The 22,872-nt window shown below is 46.8% G+C and overlaps 1 protein-coding gene across 6 annotated transcripts in view; it reads right to left on the bottom strand.

The window, feature by feature from the left end:
• SEMA3F (semaphorin 3F) overlaps positions 1–22,872 on the bottom strand; it is a 165,874-nt gene that overhangs the window by 141,976 nt on the left and 1,026 nt on the right. For 4 of the 6 annotated variants that reach the window (XM_068252952.1, XM_068252950.1, XM_068252949.1 and 1 more), the window contains exons 2-3: positions 12,787–12,925; positions 9,426–9,622 (exon numbers count right to left, since the gene is read on the bottom strand). The gene's annotated coding sequence lies outside the window, so the exon portion shown is untranslated. Of the gene's footprint in view, positions 1–9,425; positions 9,623–12,786; positions 12,926–12,975; positions 13,093–22,872 lie in introns of all 6 variants that reach the window. The other 2 variants (XM_068252947.1, XM_068252948.1) reach the window with 2 other exon arrangements.

A 22,872-nucleotide genomic window follows, 5' to 3' on the forward strand; every position in this document is an offset into this window, starting at 1 on the left:
CCAGTGAGTAACTAGAGTGCTCTTGCTTCACGGAACAAGAAACCTTGAACTGAGCTATAGGGTGTTTAAAACATATAGAGTGCTTGGTGGATGTTCCTGTTCCTGGGAGGAGCCTAAGTCATCTCAATGTAAACATAATAAAAATGTTCATATTTTTACTCCAGCATTTATAAGTTCTGGTCACCTTTGTACCTAGTCATAATGTCTTCAAGAAGTAACTGCTATTATAAAGAGTACAAACTTTACATACATAGGCAGCATCACGCTGGTTGGCCATTTTGCATGTTCTGCATTCTGGTTGGCTGTTCTCCCAGGACGTAGAACATACCGTATTTTTCGGAATATAAGACGCACTTTTTCTTCCCCAAAACTGGGGGGAAAAAGTGGGTGCGTCTTATATTCCAAAGGTACGGTATTTTCGCCCCATAACATACTTACCGGATCCTGCCGCCGCGATCCTAGCCTCCTTCGTCTGTCCGCCGTCATCCAATGTCGCAGCAGCCGTCATCAGAGGGTCCAGCAATCCCATCCAGTATCCCCGACTGATCCCCGCTCTTTAAGTGTCCAAGTCGCCGGCTCCTCTTCACTGCAGTCATGCTTGTATGCAGGCTCGCGGTGATTACGCGCTGCCGGGGCCGCCTTCCTCCATAGTTACGGCGTCCTCTTCTTAGATACAGTGCCCCCTTCTGTGTGACGAGCGGCCCATGTGCGCCGGGGTCACGCATGACGTCAGGCGCACGTGCGCCGCTCGTCACGCAGAACGGGGCACTGTATCTAAGAAGAGGACGCTGTAACTATGGAGGAAGGCGGCCCCGGCAGCGCGTAATCACCGCGTGATCACCCCGGGGCTGCATACAAGCATGACTGCAGCGAAGAGGATCCGGCAACCTGGACACTTAAAGAGCGGGGATACTGGATGGGATTGCTGGACCCTCTGATGACACCTAATGGGACCCTCAGATGATGGCGGCTGCGACTCTCGGGTGATGACAGGCAGATGGAGGAGGGGAGGATCACGGCGACAGGATCAGGTGAGATGCAGCAGGGGTGTAGTGTAGTGTTGTTTGGGTTGGCTGAAGGGGTTACTTAGTGAAGTGTAGTGTAGTTTGGGTTGGCTGCAGATGTTAGTGAGGGAAGTGTAGTATACTGTAGTGTAGTGTAGTGTAGTTGTAGTAGGGGTTAGTGAAGTAATGTGTAGTTGATGGGGGCAGCAGGGGTGAAGTGAAGTGTAGTGTAGCAGGTGTTAGTATAGATGGGCAGTGTAGCTTAAATAAAGACAGTTTTGGGGGAGTTAGAGGTCCATAAGAAGCCCCTGCACCATAGACGCACCTAGGTTTAGTTTATTTTTTTTTCCTGATTTTTGCCCTCTAAATCTAGGTGCGTCTTATATGCTGGAGCGTCTTATATTCCGAAAAATACGGTAAGTTACACTGCTGGCGGCTGGTTTTGTCAGTTTTTTTTTATTACTGATCTCAAATTCAAATATATGTGCTCCACTTCACTTAGGTTTTTGACCTCATATATAAATACTCCCTTAACTTTCTTTTCCATTTCTTCCATGACAAAGTAATGACTTCATCACACTAACATCTTCCCATGCACAGCTACAGCTACAGACTTCTCTAGTACTGCATCCAATCTCTGGAATTTCCTCCCTTATTCCATTAGATTTACCTGCTTCTATATTTAAGATTAAGACACACACAGGCAGATCACAGCTATGATTCACAGCTGCTGCTAAGACACTCTGATCTAGCTAAACAAACACAGTCCAGTGAATTTATTCAGCAACCATATGAGAAAAAAAGGCTTTTCACTGTGTGATGCGCTAGAGTTTAGATCCGCTTTAATGCCGGGAATACACGGTACTCAATTATGCCGCCGGATCGATTCCCCCCTCGACCCCGCGGGCGATTCTCTTATCTTCTGCTCATTTCCTTATCTTTTTCCATTGTCCCCCATGCATATCGAGCGCGGAATCGATCCAGCGGGTGATCGGACATGTGGGAAATTATCAATCAAGCCATCTAATGGCTCAATCGTGCGGTACAAACGTACCATGTATTCCCAGCATAAGGGACCTCAACAGAGCTCAGGGGCAGATATATACACACTTGATTGGCTGAGACGGCCCAAACCTTCCACCTCGGCCAAGAACAGTCTAGCGTGTGTATGAGACTTCAGAAAATCTGGCCAACTGTGGTATGAACAGAGTTCCTGCTGAATTATCACACAGCATTACTGTACCGAAAAGCTCCCACCCACGCAAAACTTCAACAGCAAATAACATAGACAAGACAATCTGGTTACTAATTTACTTTTAGTCTAGTTGCACGGAAGTAGGCTAACAACTCAACAGCAATAACAGTAATAACTGAAGATTATGCCTCAGAATTTCACCTCATACAAACCTCACTCACCCCCAACTTTCCTCCTGTGACCCAACACAAGCCTTAGCCAGTTCTTATTCTGTTCCATCAACCCCAATTCTATCACACTGCACATTAATTAATGAAGACAACCCCTGGCTCGGTCATGCCTTGCAAGTCTTGTCACGCCAACAGGTGCTCGGCTGTCCTCCCTGGGAATAAATTCAGGCATTACTAGCAGAGGAAAGGCTTGGCAATTCACTATCACTATAAGGTCTTATGAGGCAGGCTATGCTTGCTGGGACGTGCAGTACTATTGCAGCTGCAGACTTGCCGGTAGAGCGGTCACTTCTCTGAACAACTGCACCTGTCTACACTTGTGTTTCTATGCTTTTATCTACTACAAGAACTAACATATTTCCAATATTGTTACAATAGTCACTCCAGCCAACATTAAACTTCAAACTTCCGGTGCAAGTCTAAAAATACAATCTTATACGTAAGTAATCAGAGAGCTCAGATTTTACTTTTTTTTTTGGTGAAATCATACTTCAGCGGTCTTAAAAAAATTGACCCGGTGATCGTGGGTTGAGAGTGTAGAGCCTGATACAAACATCCACTCTTGAATGGTCAATTTTACAACTTCCTTGCAGATCTTGAATACTTTGTGTAGATAAGCTCTCAAACTATATGGAAGTGGTAATATTGATTGAATTTGTACAGGTCTGTAGTCTCAGGATCTACTGCTACTATATGAATTACATCATCCTGCTTTTCATACTAAAAGGTGGAAGGCATAGACTGAGTTCTTCTGAGAATATTGCACCCTACAGCACTGACAGTCTGGTGCAGACAGTGGCCAGTCTGGTATCCTTACCTGGCACGTTAACAATTAACTATTTGAAATTCGCTAATTAAGGAACTTCTACAAGGTCTGCAAATAACTGCCAACTCAGATCACCGAAATCATGCAAATCTTTTATTTTTTATGTAGTTGCAGCCACTTACAGTAGGTAATGGCAATTTGACAGGCTTTGGACTAGCCCATCTCTTTAAGGGCAATTTTCAGGCATTTTATTTATTTTATTTACAAAACCACTAACTGAATGGCAGCTGTTAAGTCAAACTGCGAAAAACAGTGTGCAGACAAATAGAGAGGCTGGCCAGCATATTTATAAAGATCCTTTACAGGAAGAGCTGTTGGAAAGAATAAAGGAAATATTGAGAATCCCCCATGAGGAGGTGGACCAGTCAAAGATCTGTCAGATTGCCAGGTTTTTACTATGTACTGTATGTAAGTGACAGAAACATAATATAATTTATAGCATATTTTACTTTGGAACAAATGTATATTTTTATGTACGTATTTTAAATTTTACAATTTTTCGCAATATTGGTCATTAAAAGTGTACCCGAGGTGAAAATATACTGATGAGATAAAGGATTATATGCAGCCATCTACCCCTAAAAATGACCTTTTTTTTTTTTTTTTTTTTTAGGTATCCCATGTTTTTTCTTTTATACTTAACCTCTTGACGACCAGCTAACGCCGATTGGCGTAAACTGGTTGTCTGAGGGTTTCCATTCCATGTCAGTTCACGGAGGGTGTCTCTGTGAACAGCCGGAGAGCCGCCGATCGCGGCTCGCCAGCAAAATGTAAACACGCGGGGAAGAAATCCCCGCTGTTTACATCATACGGCGCTGCTGCTCAGCAGCGCCGTGACGTAGATCGGCGATCCCCGGCCTCTGATTGGCCGGGGATCGCCGGCATCTGATAGGCAGAAGCCTATCCTATCAGGCGCAGGACGGATAGGAGCGGTCCTGCGCCGCTCAGAGGGGAAGGGAGAAGGAGCGAGCGAGAGGGCGGAGAACGCTGCGAAGGGGGGCTTTGAAGAGCCCCCCCCCGCTAAGCAAATGCAGCCGGCGACGATCAGACCCCCCCAGCAGGACATCCCCCTAGTGGGGAAAAAGGGGGGTAGTCTGATCGCCCTGCTGCACTCCTGATCGGTGTTGCGGGCTGTAGAGCCCACGCAGCACCGATCACTGAAAAAATCCCTGGTCGTCAAGTGGTTAAAGGGAATCTAAACTGAGAATGATATGAATTTTTCCTTTTAAATAATACCAGTTGCCTGACCCTCCTGCTGTTCCTGTGCCTCTAATACTTTTAGCCGCAGCCCCTCAACAAGCATGCAGCTAATCCAGTCTGATTTCAGTCAGAGCACCTGATCTGCATTCTTGTTGATGGGCTGTGGCTAAAAGTATTAGATACACTGGATCAGCAGGAGAATCAGGCAACTGGTATTATTTAAAAGGAAAAATCCACATCCTTCTCAGTTTAAGTTCCCTTTAAACATTTACAAAGTAGGTTGAATGTTTTGCTGTCTCTAATCAGTGGCTGCCTATTAAGTGTCCCAGAGTAAGAAAAAGGTCAATAGTTCATGTATGCCTGCCCTCAGAAGTTGTATTCTGCCAGGACATCTTTTATGGCTGTAATCTGCTTATCAGTGCTTATCAGTGATGTTTTCTATATTCCTGACAAGGTACTGACGGGACAGAAGCCGTCACCTCCATGCCTAGAAATTAACTCTTTCAGGCATGGAGCTATATGTGCACATGTGTGTATATATATCAAGTAAAACAACCCGGTTATTAATATGTTTTGTTCTGTACATACGCTCGTTTATAGCACATATCACCTCTTTAAGTAAAGTTTTTACTATGCTGAATACAACGGTGGGAACATTCAAAGTTTGGATACCCAGACGAAAATTAAGATGGGAAGAACTTAGCACGGGCCCCCAGAAGATGCAATATAACCCAGCCTTACAGATGGAAATATTAACTTTGGGTGGGCTGCCCTTTTAAGCTGCGGCCTCTGTTTGTCCCTCTGATTGGCTGGCATACAGACTGGGGGAGATGCATCTCAAATAAAATCAGGTGTCGCACAAAACCCCTCTAATACATACAATATTCTATGCCAGAAGGAAGACCCACATCGGAAAGTAATGACAGGTTCACTTCATTGACTAATGTTCTCTCAGAGCTACAACTGAATGGCCTAAATTTCTGAAGGTCAACATATTAACTTCTCTCGCGTAGATCCAATTTTAGATCGTTCGTTATTTTTATCCTTATAAAGTCAAAATGATGAATGTTTTTAATTATACGTTTACATGAACGCATGACTTAAAAAGGTGATTAACGTTAAAAAAAGTAATTTTTCCCTCAGTCTTGTGCCAAATCAGGTCAGGAGGATCAATGGCTTCTGATTGGGGGACCTCTTTCTGACATGACTCTCGCTGTTTTTTTTTTACATTGCTTGCAAGTGAAAAACTCATTTGTATCGTAATGCTGAAGATATCAACGCTATATAACTCAATAGCAAAATGTCCCTAAGCAGATCTTCTTTATAAAGATGGAACCTCACTGAAAAGCATACAGATCTAGCGGAATCCTTTCAGAAGTGGAGAAGAGGTGGTAGATAAATGACAGCCTATGTGTTTGTTTTTTTTCTGTAAATCTGGCTGTTGAATGACTCTGAAATGTGCTAGTTTTATATACAGACACCAAGGTATCTTTTTGAGGGATATAACCATTCTCGTGTGATCGGTTTGAAGTCTTAATAAAGCTTGTTGTGAGGTATCCCTGTTATATTTTATTTGCATAGCCTGTAAATTCTATTTTCTTCCATAGGCCTATTCCCTGTACCAGAACTCTGATGACGGGGGGAGGGGAAACCGTTACACGGTAGCGGCAGAGATTGGAAGGTGTTAAATGATGAGATAAATACAGGTCTAGTGAGCGTCTGTGGAGTCCTCAGGGCTTCCATTAGGCAACAAAAAAAAGGATGTGAAAGAATGTGGAGAGAGGTAAGTTATGTCAGGGAGAACTTGTCACTCTATAGCTGCAGCTGAACTACAAATACAGGGGGGAATATTGGGGGATGTGGTATATGTAGTGCAGTTAGTGATGCTAAAGTTGCTTTTTTCCAGTTCGTGGAAAGTCTAATGGGTCCCAGGGGGCAAGCTCACCTTTCCCTCAGTTAATTCACTTTGCAGGCATGTAGCCTGACTCCTCTGCAGATAAAAATGGATATTATTCAGTGAAACCTGTGGATTTTACGCAAACAAGACGCTGGAAGGAGAACGCCGCTGGAGTTTGTCTATACAAAGTAAAAAATGGAGCCATAGAGCGAAGTCTCCATGTGTTGGAGCTGGCTGGATTGCAGCAGGATGCGTTGGCGGCTCTCTGGCACTCTGGGGGCTGCAGAACCCACCACAGACCTGCCTTGAAGGATGCTGCTGACACAAGCACCGATTTCCCCATAGCTATGTACCTATTTAATAAAGGCTGACTGGCCTCAGAGACCGGACATCTCATGAGAATGGCTCTGCAGTCACTCATTGTTGCTGGAGAAAGGTCCACACTTGACCCCTGCCTTTGTGGAACCCCCGTCAAGCAGCCAGGCAAGCCATTCACCTCAGCTCCGCCACGTGCAGCCAAACAGGTTATTTCTCAGCAGGGGCAGGCATGAAAGAGGAAAGAAAAGTGGACCTTTATTACCTGGCTCTGGCAGGGGTGCTTGGGGGAAGGGGGGGCGTCTTTTATCATTCAAGCTGACATTTGTTTAGTAACAAAGATGGAAGACCCCCTTTTCATATGCAATAATAATTGGCAGGTGTGAAGAGTCGGAGCCCCCCTGGGGGCACACACACATCAAACATGGCTCAATTTGTAGAAAAATGTTGTAACCATGTTTCAGGCGTAAAGGTCCCCTCCTCCCACCGGTCCCATTTCTGGCACCCTGTGAGAAATATTTTGCATTCTGCTCAACATGACAACATTGTTCATAGAAGGAACGAACTAGTGCAGCTTCTGACAAGGCAATAATGGAACTTCAGAGTATCGTCACCTTAACGACAGCACAGGGCACCTTAGCTGCCCTATTCCAGTACCGGGGGTCCCAATGCCACAACACAAGAACATACATGCTTTGTTCCCATATTCTCTCTATAGGAATAAACACTGAATCCAAGTTACCCCAGGCTCCTCGTATTCCTTTATATATGGGCTAAATGGACAGCAATTCCTGATTGTTACAAGATGCTCACACTGAACACATCTAGCTACCAAGGATTTCCACAATAAGCATTGGGCTCCATGAATATTTCTTATATTCTGTCCCAAATACTTCCTATACATCTATATGCATCTCCCACACATACAGCAGCAGCTGCCCTGTACACTGATTTCTGATCATTCAGGGGGAATGCACCCAGGCTGGCAGCTCCTGGCTCCCATAGCGGGTTAAGAGGCTGCTGCTGGTGGTGGGCACAAGCCATGCTGAAGGTGTGTTTCTACCTTGCTTCCCTCTGTTTCTGCCTCTACCTCTCTCAGCGGGAGAGCGCAGCACAAAGGCAAAGAGAGGTAATGAGAGAGGAGAAAGAAAGCAGCGTACCACAGGAGGGTGGTGGAGATAGCAGGAAGAAAGGGAAAGAAGGCAGAACAGGAATGGCATAAGCTGCAACAACACTACAACACTGAATGGAGACAAAGTGACAACAAGTGTAACACTGTCAGGAGTGTGACTGGTGGAGAGGGGGGGAGAGAGAGAGCGAGAGAGGGGGGGGGGGGGGGGTACAGAAAGAAGCAGAGAAAAAGAGACAGAGAGAGAGTGAGAGAGAATGGAGTATACAGAAAAAAGGAGAGAGAAATAGAAAGAGTCAGAAGCAGAGAGAGACATAACTCCAGAGACATAGAGGGGCATACAGAGAGATGGGAGGGGGTAGAGGTAGAAGGAGAGAGAGAGAGAGAGAGAGAGAGAGAGAGAGAGAGAGAGAGAGAGAGAGAGAGAGAGACATATCTCCAAAGAGAGAGAGAGAGAGAGAGAAGGGGGGATAGAGACCGAATGAGAGAGAAAGGATAGAGGGATAGAGACAGAAGAGAAGGAGAGAGAGAAGGAGAGAGAGAAAGAGAGAGAGAGAGAGAGAGTGAGAGAGAATGGAGTATACAGAAAAAAGGAGAGAGAAATAGAAAGAGAGGGGGAGATAGAGTCAGAAGCAGAGAGAGACATAACTCCAGAGACATAGAGGGGCATACAGAGAGATGGGAGGGGGTAGAGGTAGAAGGAGAGAGAGAGAGAGAGAGAGAGAGAGAGAGAGACATATCTCCAAAGAGAGAGAGACAGAGAGAGAGAGAAAGAAGGGGGGATAGAGACCGAATGAGAGAGAAAGGATAGAGGGATAGAGACAGAAGGAGAGAGAGAGAGAGAGAGAGAGAGAGAGAGAGAGAGAGAGAGAGAGAGAGAAGGAGAAGGAGGGATTGAGACAGAATGAGAGAGAGGGAGTGAACTCCACAGGGAGAGAGAGGGAAGGGGGGATAGAAACAGGGGTAAATGAAGAAAGAAATATAAACCTCCACAGGGAAAGTGAGAGAGAGACAGGGAGAGAGAGACAGAGAATGAAAGAAAGAAGAGTATCAGCAAGGCAGGTATAGCTAAAGAAAGACTGCATGGAGAACATACAGAGAGATCTCTCATACAGATGAGAGACTGTTAAGAGACGGACTCCTCGGAGCCACACATTGAGATTCAACAAGCAAATAAAGCCAGTCAATAGAGTGAAGGCAGGAGAGAGATCCCATGTCATACAAGAGGCAGAATGGAGAGCACAGACACAGTCAGTGAGCAGTTCTAGGCAGTCATATAATACAGCATGAATGTTTTATGCCAGCAGCAGGTATAGACTGTCACATACAGCGAGAGAGCCCAGCAGGAGCTGTGGAATGTCACATTAGACTGTGGGAAGATTATAAAGAGATCACACAAAATAAAAGAGATCCTAGAAGCAGCTCTGCACTGTCACATTAGAGATCTGTCCATGTCTCTGCAGACAGGTAGTGCAGGTAACAGTGGCCAGGTATGGGCAGGAGAAACACATGGAGCTATATGTGCACATGTGTGTGTATATATTTGATACAGAATAGGCTGGCGCTTTACCAATCAATAATATATGCCATACAAACATGGGACAGTCCTACATGGACTCCTGCACTCACCTAAGACGACCCTAGCTGTCCGCTGCTCCTCAGTGCACTGGGCAGATCTCAGGCACAATCCTGCAATGGGTCAGAGTAAGGTGTCCGCTCCTTCCAGGTTAGCCAGGAATCCCATAGGAAGATCCCAGATGGAGGCAAAGTCCAGACACATCCACAACGATCCACCACCGATAACCTTCTGCTGGAACTGAGCAGCTCTGCATGACAAAAGTCAGGAGGAACTTGTGAGATTTCCATAAACCAGCCTCCTCCAGCCTACTGTGCAGATCAGCCTCCTCCAGCCTACTGTGTGCAGCTCAGCCTCCTCCCAACTGTCAGAGGTGCAGAGAGAGAGAGAGGAGAGAGCTGCGCTGCTCTCCCTATACATACACACATATACTGTATATATACACTCTTACCAGTCACAGGTAACAGGAACACTCAACTTCTTGTTACAATGGAATCTGTCACATTAGGCAGCAAGCATACAGTCATTCTTTATACCTGAAGGGAAAAGTAACTGCCTTAAACAGTTACTTACCTAGGTAGAGGGAAGCCGCTGAATTCTTCAGAGGCTTCCCCTGTTCCCCTCTATCTCACTGTTCCAGCACTGGGACCCCCCAAAACAAATAAAGCCTTGTCGATGGGAATCTGTGCTGCACAGTGGCACACGACTTGCGCACTGTTTGGCGTTTTCTGCCAAGTCCAAGCAGCAGCTCCTTGCTACTGTGCGCATCTTACGCCTGCACAGTGTGGCTACGCTCGCATACAGGGGCGTGACCACAAACTTTTGAGGTTCTCAGCTGGATCAAGAGGCTTCCATCTACTTGGGTAACTATCTAAATGATAGAGTACTCCAGAATATGAGCGGGTCCATACTGCGCACGCACGACTGTTTGCTTACACAGTAAGGAGCCACTTGTCTTCGGAAGAGCACAGGGACGCAAGTACTTCCAAAGCCTTCTGAGTCCTGAAGATGCGGACTTTCACTGGGGGACAGCAGAGGACCGTGGGCACAGAGAGAGAAATGGGAAGGCTCTAAGACGGGGTGCCCACACTTTTTGGCTTGTGAGCTACTTTAAAAGTTAGCAAGTCAAAATGATCTACCCATGTGCAATGTTAGGAGCACAATTGTATATACTGAATGGAAAATGTAGTACGGTCGGGATCAACCATGAAGTCCTTGTGATCTACCCACTGGGCACCCATGCTCTAAGGTATCCAGAGCCTTCCTTCTCCATAGATGAATCATTTTATTTTTTTGTTAGGGTGGCTTCAGTATTACTTTAACCTCCTTAGCGGTAACCCCGTGCTGGACATGGGGTAAGCCGCCTCGGAGGCTATCTCAGCCCCTGGTGGGGAGATTTTCATTCTGAAAAGTGCTGTACGTGCAGCTAGCAGTTTGCTAGCCACGCGTACAGCTTGATCGCCGCCGCGCGGCGATCGGCCGCACGCAGCGGCGGAAGAGGGCCCCCCCACCCGCCAGAGCCCTGCGCAGCCCGGACCAATCACTCCCGGGCAGCGCAAAGGGCTGGATCGGGTGCGCCTGACGTCGGCTGACGTCCATGACGTCATTCCGATCGTCGCCATGGCAACAGGAGAAGCCAAACAGGAGATCGCGTTCTATACGCGATCTCCTGTTTGCTTTTGTTGCCAGCGGCGATCGGACTAGAGGGACACATGCGCCCTCTAGTGATGTTTCATGTAGCTACCACTCGGGTAGCTACATGAAACAAAAAAAAAAATTTACAAAAAAAGTGTAATGCAGCCTCCTTGGCGAAAAAATTGTACCGCCAAGGAGGTTAAAGAGGAACTGTAGTAAAATTAACATAATTAACAAAATTGCTTATTTTTTACAGTATTCATTTATAGATATTTACATTCTGAAATGTAACACTGGTAGTGACATCTTTAGTCCTGCCAGGTGATCTATATAGAATGTCCATTACTGAGAGTTCTATGCACAGAGGGAGATACTGCTTGCTTTGGCAGTTGGAAAAGGCTGTTATTTCCCACAATGTAACATGGCTCACAGACAGCAAACTGTCAGGACCATGGTCATGACATCACACTATGGGGGCAGTTTCACCACAATGTCAGCCACACAGACCTCCAGATGATCTATTTGAGGAAAGGTAAAGATTTCTCATGGGAAAGGGGGATAGATATCAGCTTATGACTGAGATGAAGTTAAATCTTGGGTTAAAGTTCTTCTTTAAGATGATGGGTAAGGATATGAGTGACCAACAGTGGTCAAGGAAGGACAATTGATGACCTGGCGACAGAGTTATTGGTGCCTGAGGCTTATTGTTGCATGTGGGCAGCTCAGGCTATTCCGTCTGCTCCAATCCCACACAGAGCAGCTACTGTAGCACAAACTGATGATAACGTAATGTTGGCAGTGAGAGACAGACGTCAGAACTCACACTGCATCACAGCTGGCCGTACATGGGACTTTTTTGAGTGAATGTTTCCACGATCTTACGATGTGGGTACAGGCATGCAATCAGATGAATGACGTTTAGCAATATCGACCGTCATGGCGGATCGGATCTTCACGATCCCCGACAACTTCACGCCAAGTACCACGATTGCTTGACTTCCCGTTCGTGTCAGTCGTGTGTACCCGGCGACCAGAAGATGGATCGTGTAACGCTCTACGTCACGGAGACATCGCCGCATCCATCGTCCTCTGTCATTTGGAGAGTATTCAGCTTTAGGGCACTTTCCACTCGCTGGGCTTGCGTTTTGCGGATCTCAAAGGCACCGCAATTAACATGTAAACGCAGTGCTCTTTTTTCACAAGTGAGACTTGTTTTGTACAGAAGCGCAATTGCTGTTCTGCTGCATTTCTCCTGCGTTTACGCTCCTATATGCAGAAAATAGTGGCTGGACAGTGTACATGTCAAGGGCTCTGCCTTTGACATGGGAGACCAGAGTTAAATCCTGGCTAGGGTCAGTACCTATTCCCAAGACTTCCTATCACTGCAGGGTGGCCTGAGGAGCGCGCCCTTAGTGGCTGCAGCTCTTGAGCGCTTTAAGTCCAACAGGAATAAAGTGCTATACAAATGTTGGGATTATTATTAGGAAAATAGGGGTGTTAGAAACCGCATAGGCTGGGGCACACTTCCAATCAGCAATCACTGACCAATTATACCACCACCATGTAGTATGAGGGTCAACAGATATTGAATATTATGAGTAGACTGTGCAGGTAAACCTTCATACTACAATTGGTCAGTAATTGGCCAATCATAATTGAAAGTGTATATAAGGACTGGTGGAAAGGGAAAAAGAACACAGGAACATTGGGAGGCTGAATTGGTGTATAATCACTGTGTTTTGGGGGTTAATATGTAGACAGGTAGAAGGTGATACTCACATAGCTGGGTTGCAAAGCGACCACTCCAATGAGCAGGTGGGGAGATGCCATCACCACTCGGCCTTGTGATTGTGGTTTGTTAGGTGCAGTTCCAGGTAAAATCCAATCTTTGGATGTCTCGCCTCATAGAAAAAGGAAGCTATATATAAATTAGAACATAAAAATAGTAAGGTAAAAGGTAAGTCTTACCTTGAATAAGTACCTCTCATGTGCATGGTATTTGGAAAAAATAAAAACTTCATTGGAGCACTTCTTGAGACAACACATTTCACAGCACAATCCGCTTCCTCGGGTCAATTGCTGTGCCTTTAAAAACAAACCTTGCACTTAGAGCGAACATAAAACCTGGGATATCTACACAAATAAAAAGTAAGTATAACAATACTGTATATACATAAAAAAATGTGGGGGTAAGAAGCACACTTATGTGGCTTAAAATCAACAGTAAATAACTCAGACTGTGATACAAATATCACAATGGTACGTATGAGGCATTGGAATCGTTAAGTACATACAGTGGTGTGAAAAACTATTTGCCCCCTTCCTGATTTCTTATTCTTTTGCATGTTTGTCACACTTAAATGTTTCTGTTCATCAAAAACCGTTAACTATTAGTCAAAGATAACATAATTGAACACAAAATGCAGTTTTAAATGATGGTTTTTATTATTTAGTGAGAAAAAAAACTCCAAATCTACATGGCCCTGTGTGAAAAAGTGATTGCCACCCCTTGTTAAAAAATAACTTAACTGTGGTTTATCACACCTGAGTTTAATTTCTGTAGTCACCCCCAGGCCTGATTACTGCCACACCTGTTTCAATCAAGAAATCACTTAAAAAGGAGCTATCTGACACAGAGAAGTAGACCAAAAGCACCTCAAAAGCTAGACATCATGCCAAGATCCAAAGAAGTTCAGGAACAAACGAGAACAAAAGTACTGTAATTGAGATCTACCAGTCTGGTAAAGGTTATAAAGCCATTTCTAAAGCTTTGGGACTCCAGCGAACCACAGTGAGAGCCATTATCCACAAATGGCAAAAACATGGAACAGTGATTAACCTTCCCAGGAGTGGCCGGCCGACCAAAATTACCCCAAGAGCGCAGAGAAAACTCATCCGAGAGGCCACAAAAGACCCCAGGACAACATCTAAAGAACTACAAGCCTCACTTGCCTCAATTAAGGTCAGTGTTCACGACTCCACCATAAGAAAGAGACTGGGCAGAAACGGCCTGCATGGCAAATATCCAAGGCGCAAACCACTTTTAAGCAAAAAGAACATTAAGGCTCGTCTCAACTTTGCTAAAAAACATCTCAATGATTGCCAAGACTTTTGGGAAAATACCTTGTGGACCGACGAGACAAAAGTTGAACTTTTTGGCAGGTGCGTGTCCCGTTACATCTGGCGTAGAAGTAACACAGCATTTCAGCAAAAGAACATCATACCAACAGTAAAATATGGTGGTGGTAGTGTGATGGTCTGGGGTTGTTTTGCTGCTTCAGGACCTGGAAGGCTTGCTGTGATAGATGGAACCATGAATTCTACTGTCTACCAAAAAATCCTGAAGGAGAATGTCCGGCCATCTGTTCGTCAACTCAAGCTGAAGTGATCTTGGGTGCTGCAGCAAGACAATGACCCAAAACACACCAGCAAATCCACCTCTGAATGGCTGAAGAAAAACAAAATGAAGACTTTGGAGTGGCCTAGTCAAAGTCCTGACCTGAATACTATTGAGATGTTGTGGCATGACCTTAAAAGGGCGGTTCATGCTAGAAAACCCTCAAATAAAGCTGAATTATAACAATTCTGCAAAGATGAGTGGGCCAAAAATCCTCCAGAGTGCTGTAAAAGACACGTTGCAAGTTATCGCAAACGCTTGATTGCAGTTATTGCTGCTAAGGGTGGCCCAACCAGTTATTAGGTTCAGGGGGCAATTTCTTTTTCACACAGGGCCATGTAGGTTTTGAGGTTTTTTTTCTCACTAAATAATAAAAACCATCATTTAAAATTGCATTCTGTGTTCAATGATGTTATCTTTGACTAATAGTTAACGGTTTTTGATGAGCAGAAACATTTAAGTGTGACAAACATGCAAAAGAATAAGAAATCAGGAAGAGGGCAAATAGTTTTTCACACCACTGTAAATACATCCTATAGTATTTGTAACTGGGGTGCCTTCCTTATATACGGTATGTCCCCATAAATATGGACGTGTAGATGTACATTTTGGTACACTTGCATGTTTATCTGCATCACATTGACCATCCCTAGTGACCAGCACTCTTCACTTCCAACAAAAGTCCTTGATTCAATTCCCAGCAAGGACCTTGTCTGCATGGAGGATGTATGCTCTCCCCATGTTTGTGTGGGTTTCTTTTGGGCACTCTGGTTTATTTAAACACCTGTAAAACATATTAGGTGGGAAAGGGGGGAGTGACTGTGAGCTCCTGTGAGGGACAGCTAGTGACTCTCAGATACTCTACTGTAGTCCTCTGAGAACAATTCTATGGCGTTTTGTTCCTTTTAACACCTAAGGTGCCCATAGAGCTAGCGACGATGGGCAGATTCGACCAAGAGACAGATCTCTCTTTGATCGAATCCAATTAGAGAGAGATCTATCGGTTGCCCATACACACCGCAGGCCATTTCCCAAACAATTTCAGCATGAAATCTCTCAGAAATCACCCGCATCCGCCCCCCTAGTGTATAAATGTGCATTTATACATTACCTGTCCTATGTCACCCACCGTGTGTTGCCCATGCATCTTCGGGAATCCCGCTCCATGTGAAGTCAGACACATACCACAAGCTATACGGCGGTGTGTATAGCGGAAATGAAGGAGCGGGATTCTGGAGTTAGATGGACACCACACGATGGGCGACATAGATGTATAAACGCACACATGGGGGGGCATATTTATACACTAGGGGGAACAGCCCCAGGGGTGTTGTTGCTTGTCCCAACATCGCACAATGTTACTGCCACGCACCCAATCAACCATCATGGCCCAACATATTGCAACATGTCAGATCGATGCATGTGACCAATTTTGTCCCGAAATTGGTTGCACTGTCGATTGGGCATGCTCTTGGCAGCACCGATTTTCACCAAATTAGATAATAATTATCGAATCGAATGGTCGATCAGCTGCCAAATTGAGTAGCGTATGGCCCCCTTTCCTCAGTCTCCTATTTTTTAATGCACATAATCGTAAATTCACGAGTTAACAGTGAACAATTTTTAAGATTTTTTTTGCATAGCACATCTGTGCCCTTTGCAATAAGTAACATGGCCCTGACTCAATTCATTTTTTTTCTACTTTCTCTCCTAGGTGGTATTTTCACACTTTATCAATAAAATGCTTTTGAAGCAAGCAAGAAAATACTCAGAATAATTTTGACAGTATGTTTCCATTTACGCTTTGGTACTTTTTCAATCGTAGAGTGCTGAAAAATAATTTTAAACCGAAGATGAAAAATGATCTCCTTGTATAAAATGTAGTAAAAAAAATGAATTCAATAAGGGTCCATATATTTACCTGACTCCGCCCACCTCTTCCCTGCTTGGTCTGCAGCTGGGATCCCCCACCTGACTCTGTACTGCAGCTGGGATCCCCCACCTGACTCTGTACTGCAGCTGGGATCCCCCACCTGACTCCGTACTGCAGCTGGGATCCCTCTCCTGACTTCGTACTGCAGCTGGGATCCCTCACCTGACTCTGTACTGCAGCTGGGATCCCTCACCTGACTCTGTACTGCAGCTGGGATCCCTCACCTGACTCTGTACTGCAGCTGGGATCCCTCACCTGACTCTGTACTGCAGCTGGGATCCCTCACCTGACTCTGTACTGCAGCTGGGATCCCTCACCTGACTCTGTACTGCAGCTGGGATCCCTCACCTGACTCTGTACTGCAGCTGGGATCCCCCACCTGACTCTGTACTGCAGCTGGGATCCCCCACCTGACTCCGTACTGCAGCTGGGATCCCTCACCTGACTTCGTACTGCAGCTGGGACCCCCCACCTGACTCCGTACTGCAGCTGGGATCCCTCACCTGACTTCGTACTGCAGCTGGGATCCCTCACCTGACTCCGTACTGCAGCTGGGATCCCTCACCTGACTCCGTATTGCAGCTGGGATCCCTCACCTGACTTCGTACTGCAGCTGGGATCCCTCACCTGACTCTGTACTGCAGCTGGGATCCCTCACCTGACTCTGTACTGCAGCTGGGATCCCTCACCTGACTCTGTACTGCAGCTGGGACCCCTCACCTGACTCTGTACTGCAGCTGGGATCCCTCACCTGACTCTGTACTGCAGCTGGGATCCCTCACCTGACTCTGTACTGCAGCTGGGATCCCTCACCTGACTCTGTACTGCAGCTGGGATCCCTCACCTGACTTCGTACTGCAGCTGGGATCCCTCACCTGTCTTCGTACTGCAGCTGGGATCCCTCACCTGACTCTGTACTGCAGCTGGGATCCCTCACCTGACTCTGCACTGCAGCTGGGATCCCTCACCTGACTCCGTACTGCAGCTGGGATCCCTCACCTGACTCCATACTGCAGCTGGGATCCCTCACCTGACTCTGTACTGCAGCTGAGACCCCTCACCTGACTCTGTACTGCAGCTGGGACCCCTCACCTGACTCTGTACTGCAGCTGGGACCCCTCACCTGACTCTGTACTGCAGCTGGGATCCCTCACCTGACTCTGTACTGCAGCTGGGACCCCTCACCTGACTCTGTACTGCAGCTGGGATCCCTTACCTGACTCTGCACTGCAGCTGGAATTCCTCACCTGACTCTGCACTGCAGCTGGAATTCCTCACCTGACTCTGTACTGCAGCTGGGACCCCTCACCTGACTCTGTACTGCAGCTGGGATCCCTCACCTGACTCTGTACTGCAGCTGGGATCCCTCACCTGACTCTGTACTGCAGCTGGGATCCCCCACCTGACTCTGTACTGCAGCTGGGATCCCCCACCTGACTCCGTACTGCAGCTAGGAGTCCACTGTACTGCATCTGGGAGTCCACTGCACTGCAGCTAGGATCCCTCTTCTAGCTCCTTACTGCAGCTGGGAGTCCACACCTGGCTCTATAATGCAGCTGGGGGCCTACACATGGCTCTATACTGCAGCTGGGAGCCCACACATGGTTTTGTACTGCAGCTGGGAGTCCACACCTGGCCCTGTACTGCAGCTGGGAGTCCACACTTGGCTCTGCACTGAAGCTGGGATCCCTCATCTGGCCCTGAACTGCAGCCGTGATCCCCTCACCTGGTTATGTACTGCAACTGGGAGTCCTCTGTACTGAAGCTCTGACCCCTCAACTGGTTTTGTACTGAAGCTGGGACCCATCACCTGGTACTGTACTGTACTGTACTGTACTTGACACTGAGTTCCGTCACCTTGCTGTGTTCTGCAGCTGTGAGCACTAACCTTATCCCATACTGTAGCTGGGAGCTGACTTGGTTCTGTACTACAGGAGGGAGTCCTCACCTAGTTTTGTACTGCAGCTGGTAGCACCGTATTCTGTACTGTAGCTAGTAGCTGCTTTGGTTCTGCACTGCAGCAGGGAACCTTCAGCTGGCACTATACTGTAGATGAGACCCCTGACTTGGTTTTGTAATGCATTTTTGATTCGTCACAAGTTCTGTACTGCAGCTGGCACCCCTACCTGGATCTGTACTTCAGCTGGGTAGGCACTACCCACCTATGTACTGAGGCTGGGAACTCTCCCCTGACTCTGTCCTGTGGCTGGGAGCCCTTACTTGGTCCTCAATCGCTGCAGTGTGTACAGGGACTGCAGCGTGTACAGGGGGCTGCAGTGTGGATGGCGGCTGCAGCGTGTACAGGGGCTGCAGTGTGTACAGGGAGCTGAGGCGCGTACAGGGGCTGTGGTGCGTACATGGGAACCTGAGCCTTCCCTGCAGCGGTTATATTCTCTGACTGGTGACAATGCAGGTGGTGGGTGCTACAATGCAGGCTGGTAGCAGCAGCACCCACCACCACTGGCGTATCTTCTCCTTCTGCATCCCCGGAGGTCACCTATGGTAATGGGTTCCATCACTCTCCACCCCGCTAAACACCTGTCATGTGTTAATGGTATATACTGTCATTGTTATTATCTGTGTGGCAATACTGAGCAGAGCTTCCGCTTTCCCAGAAAAATCTGCTTATTATTGTACAGAGGAAAGCTTTACATGAGTGTCTACATCAGGCGCGTTTATGGAGCATCCCTGCTGGGCATAATTACACCATCAAAGCTGCGGATCCTGCAGACGGGAAGTTGCTGGTGACTTTTTTAAATGAGTTTTGGTTTTCTGTTTCAGAGAAAATAAACAGGAACTTTAATCAGAAATCTTCTATCTGGGAGGGAGACGTTTTAGCTGTGAGCTGTGACTATGAATCACTGAGGATGCTGCTGCTGTGTGCCGCTGAGCGGAGGTGACTAGATAACTTGTGCTACGTGATCATAGTTATATTCCTGTACCGGAATTATTGCATAAGCCATTTTGTAATTTAAAGGAAACCCAAAACTAAGGCCAATAGAAAAAAAATCCAGTTTAACTTACCTGGAGTGTCTACCAGTCCCCTGCAGCCGCCCCGTGCCGGGACAAACCGATCCGCCGGTCCCCCCAGCAACAAAGTTTTGTTTTCGGCAAATCAACCATGTGCGACCTCGTTTACGCTCCCATTGCCGGTAGTGTCCTGAGCATGTGCAGAGATTTTGTTGTACCGTGCATGTGCAGGACGCTCCTGGCGACGGGAACGTGATCAAGGATGCGCATGGCCAGGGCTGCATAGGCGTAGTGGGCATCGGCTATCTGAGTCGGTGGAAACGAAACTGGGTCGCTGCGGGAGACCGGATGATCAGTATGTCACGGCACTGGTACAGGGCGGCTGCAGGGGGGTTGGGAGGGGCGGTAGGAGCCCAGGTAAGTTATGGTGTATACACACTTGAAAGATAAATGAAAGATCTAATGGTGGGCATAGACAGGTCGACCGGTGGCTCGATTAGCCGCCGGATCGACCCCAGCCGCGTCCCCGCTCGTCCACGCCGGCGGTCCTTATCAGCTGCTCGATTCCCTGCCATTGTCCGCCGGCGGGAATCGAGCGGGCGCGGGTCGAGCAGCATGATCGGGCCAGCTGAATATTATAAGCTGGCCGGATCAGCTAGTCGATACACGGTACAGACATGTACCGTGTATCCCCAGCATTAGACCAATTTTACCCCCTTCCATGTAGTATGAGAGCCATACTCTACACAGTCTATTCTATTGAGCTGAACTCCACATCAGAAAAAAATCTTTGCAAGATGCTGCACACAAAGATGCTGTACACATTCAACAGATCAGTATCTGCAAAAGATCTGTTCCTGCAAAAGGTCCATTCCTGCAAAATGCATTCATAGTCTATGACATCTGCAGATCCTCACTTAGGGCCCTTTTCCACTAGCAATCGCAATCACAAATCACTTGCATTATCATTGTAAAAATCGCTCCAGCAAGCGATTGCGATTTGCGATTAGCGATTTCCAAATCGAATCACTGTAGTGGAAAATACTTCTCGTGATTTCTATGATAAAGTAACAACTCTAGCGATTTAAAAATCACTAGCGATTTGCGATTTTGCGATTCAGCAATCACAATCGCTCTAGTGGAAAAGGGCCCTCAGGGCTGGTGCACACCGAGCGGCTTTTTCAGCGTTTCTGCAGCCGCTTGCGGCCCAGAGCGGGAGGCGTTTTGCAGAAACGCATACTCCCGGGGTGAGGCATTTTTTTGGATTGCCGATGCGTTTCTGCCTCAATGTTAAGTATAGGAAAACCGCAAACCGCTCTGAAAAACGCCTGTTCAGAGCGGTTTTGCCGGCGTTTTTGTTACAGAAGCTGTTCAGTAACAGCTTTACTGTAACAATATATGAAATCTACTACACCAAAACCGCTACACAAAACCGCAAAACGCTAGCTGAAACGCTACACAAAAATAAGAAAAAGCGTTTCAAAATCTGCTAGCATTTTGCGGATCTGCTAGCGGGTTTTGGTTTGCACCAGGCCACACACCTTGTTTGACAGACATTCATCTGCAGATCGGATCCACCAGGATGGATCTTTAGATCTGCAGATGATATGCAGATGATTGTCTGATCTGCAGATGATTGTCAGTTAAACAAGGTGTGTATGAGGATCTGCAGATATCATAGACTAAAGCAGGCCATACACTGGCTCGATTCACGGCCGTTTCGACAGCAGATCCGATCCTGGGATCGGATCTGCTGCCAATCGCTTGCGCTAAACGCACCCGCCGATCCGATTCCCTCCCGAAATCGGATCGGACCGTCGATCGCGCCGTGCGGGAAATTACCCTCGATCGCCCGGCGGTAGGAGCGCGTCGCTTGCGGCGTACGATTCGGGCCCGATCCGAGCATGTATACATTACCTGAAGCTGGCTCCGGGGTCCTCTTCTCCTCGCTGCACCGCATTTCCGCATGTCCCAGTGTACGCTTATACTTCCTGTGTCACTCCGGTGACCCGGAAGTTGAAATAGAGGGCGCTCTATTTGAACTTCCTGGTCACGGAGTAACACAGGAAGCGCCGGGATGGAGCAAGAACAGCGGTGCGGTGCAGTGCGGAGAAGACGCCCGGGAGCCAGCCTCAGGTAATGTATACAGGGGGGGGGGGACAGGCGGCAGGAGCAGCTGAACAGATTGTGATCGGTTTCAGGCTGAAATCGATTCACAATCTGTTTGCAGTAAAGGCAGCCATACGATCCCTATCTGATCAGATTCGATCAGATAGGGATCTGTCAGCTGGTCGATCTAATGGCACATCGACCAGTGTATGGCCACCTTAAGAATGAATTTTGCAGGAACAGATCTTTTGCAGATACTGATCTGTTGCATGTGTGCAGCATCTGTGTGTGCAGCATCTTGCAAAGATTTCTGTCTGATGGGGAGTGCAGCTCCATAGAATAGACTGTGTAGGTATGGCTCTCATACTACATGGAAGGGGGTAATATTGGTCTGTGATCTTTTATTTATCTTTCAAGTGTGTACACACCATTAATCTGGATTCTTTTTCATTGCCTTCAGGTTTCCTTTAAAGCCTGGTACACACTTTCAATTATGATTGGCCAATCACTGACCAATTTGACCATCTCCATGTAGTATGAGGATTTACCTACACAATCTGCTCCTAGTATTCAATATGTGTTGACCCTCATACTTCATGGAGACAGTATAATTGGTCTGTGATTAGCAAATCATAATTGAGAGTGTGTACCGGGCATAACGTGGACTCTTGCACAGGACAGAAGAAAAACAGATAGAAATGCACCCTGTATGTATTTAGAGAGTTTAGCCTAATTCCAACCCATCTGTGACTAATCACAAGTGTAATTTGATCTATCATCTGTGTCAGCACAGGAATCTCGGCAGTCCTTCTCATAGGGAAATTCAGCTAACGTGATTGGGTGGACAGCACAATGTCAAACTGATAGGTTTCCAATAGGTTGTAGTAAGCTACGCCCACACTATTCAGCCAATCACAATGTTTTGTGCTGTAAGAGGGCATTGTGATTGGAGAACTGTTCCATATGAGGTTTCCTGCTGGGTTACCTAAAGTAGATTAGCGCCGTTTTTTCTGTCAAGGTATGCTGTTGCTTATCATTTAGAGCCGCAAGGAAGTCCTGATTTCAGGTCCCTGAAGGACCAGAGACTGCTGGCACCACAAAACGGCGCTTACTGAGGAATCACCGCACATATTTGCCACTCTCTCTGCTGTCGCTATAACGGCAGAGCTTTGTGTGGCGATCAGGAGACGATTTCACTGGCTCCTGACCGTCCATCAATGTAAGCCAATGGGATTGTCTAACAGTGATCACGTGAGATGGAGGTTTGTCTTTTTTTTTGTTTTTTTTTTAACCGTGGGGTTAGGATTAATGATCATTTCACAGCGAACAAATGAGGACTCCTGAATTTATGGCCCTTTCAGACATGGCATAGCTCCCAACTGTCCCTCTTTGGGAGGGACAGTCCCTTTTTGGGAGCCCTGTCCCTCTTTCCCCCTCATTTGTCCCTCTTTCAGGA

The sequence above is a fragment of the Hyperolius riggenbachi genome, chromosome 9, assembly GCF_040937935.1.
Source record: "Hyperolius riggenbachi isolate aHypRig1 chromosome 9, aHypRig1.pri, whole genome shotgun sequence".
In the NCBI taxonomy this organism is placed as follows: Eukaryota; Metazoa; Chordata; class Amphibia; order Anura; family Hyperoliidae; genus Hyperolius; species Hyperolius riggenbachi.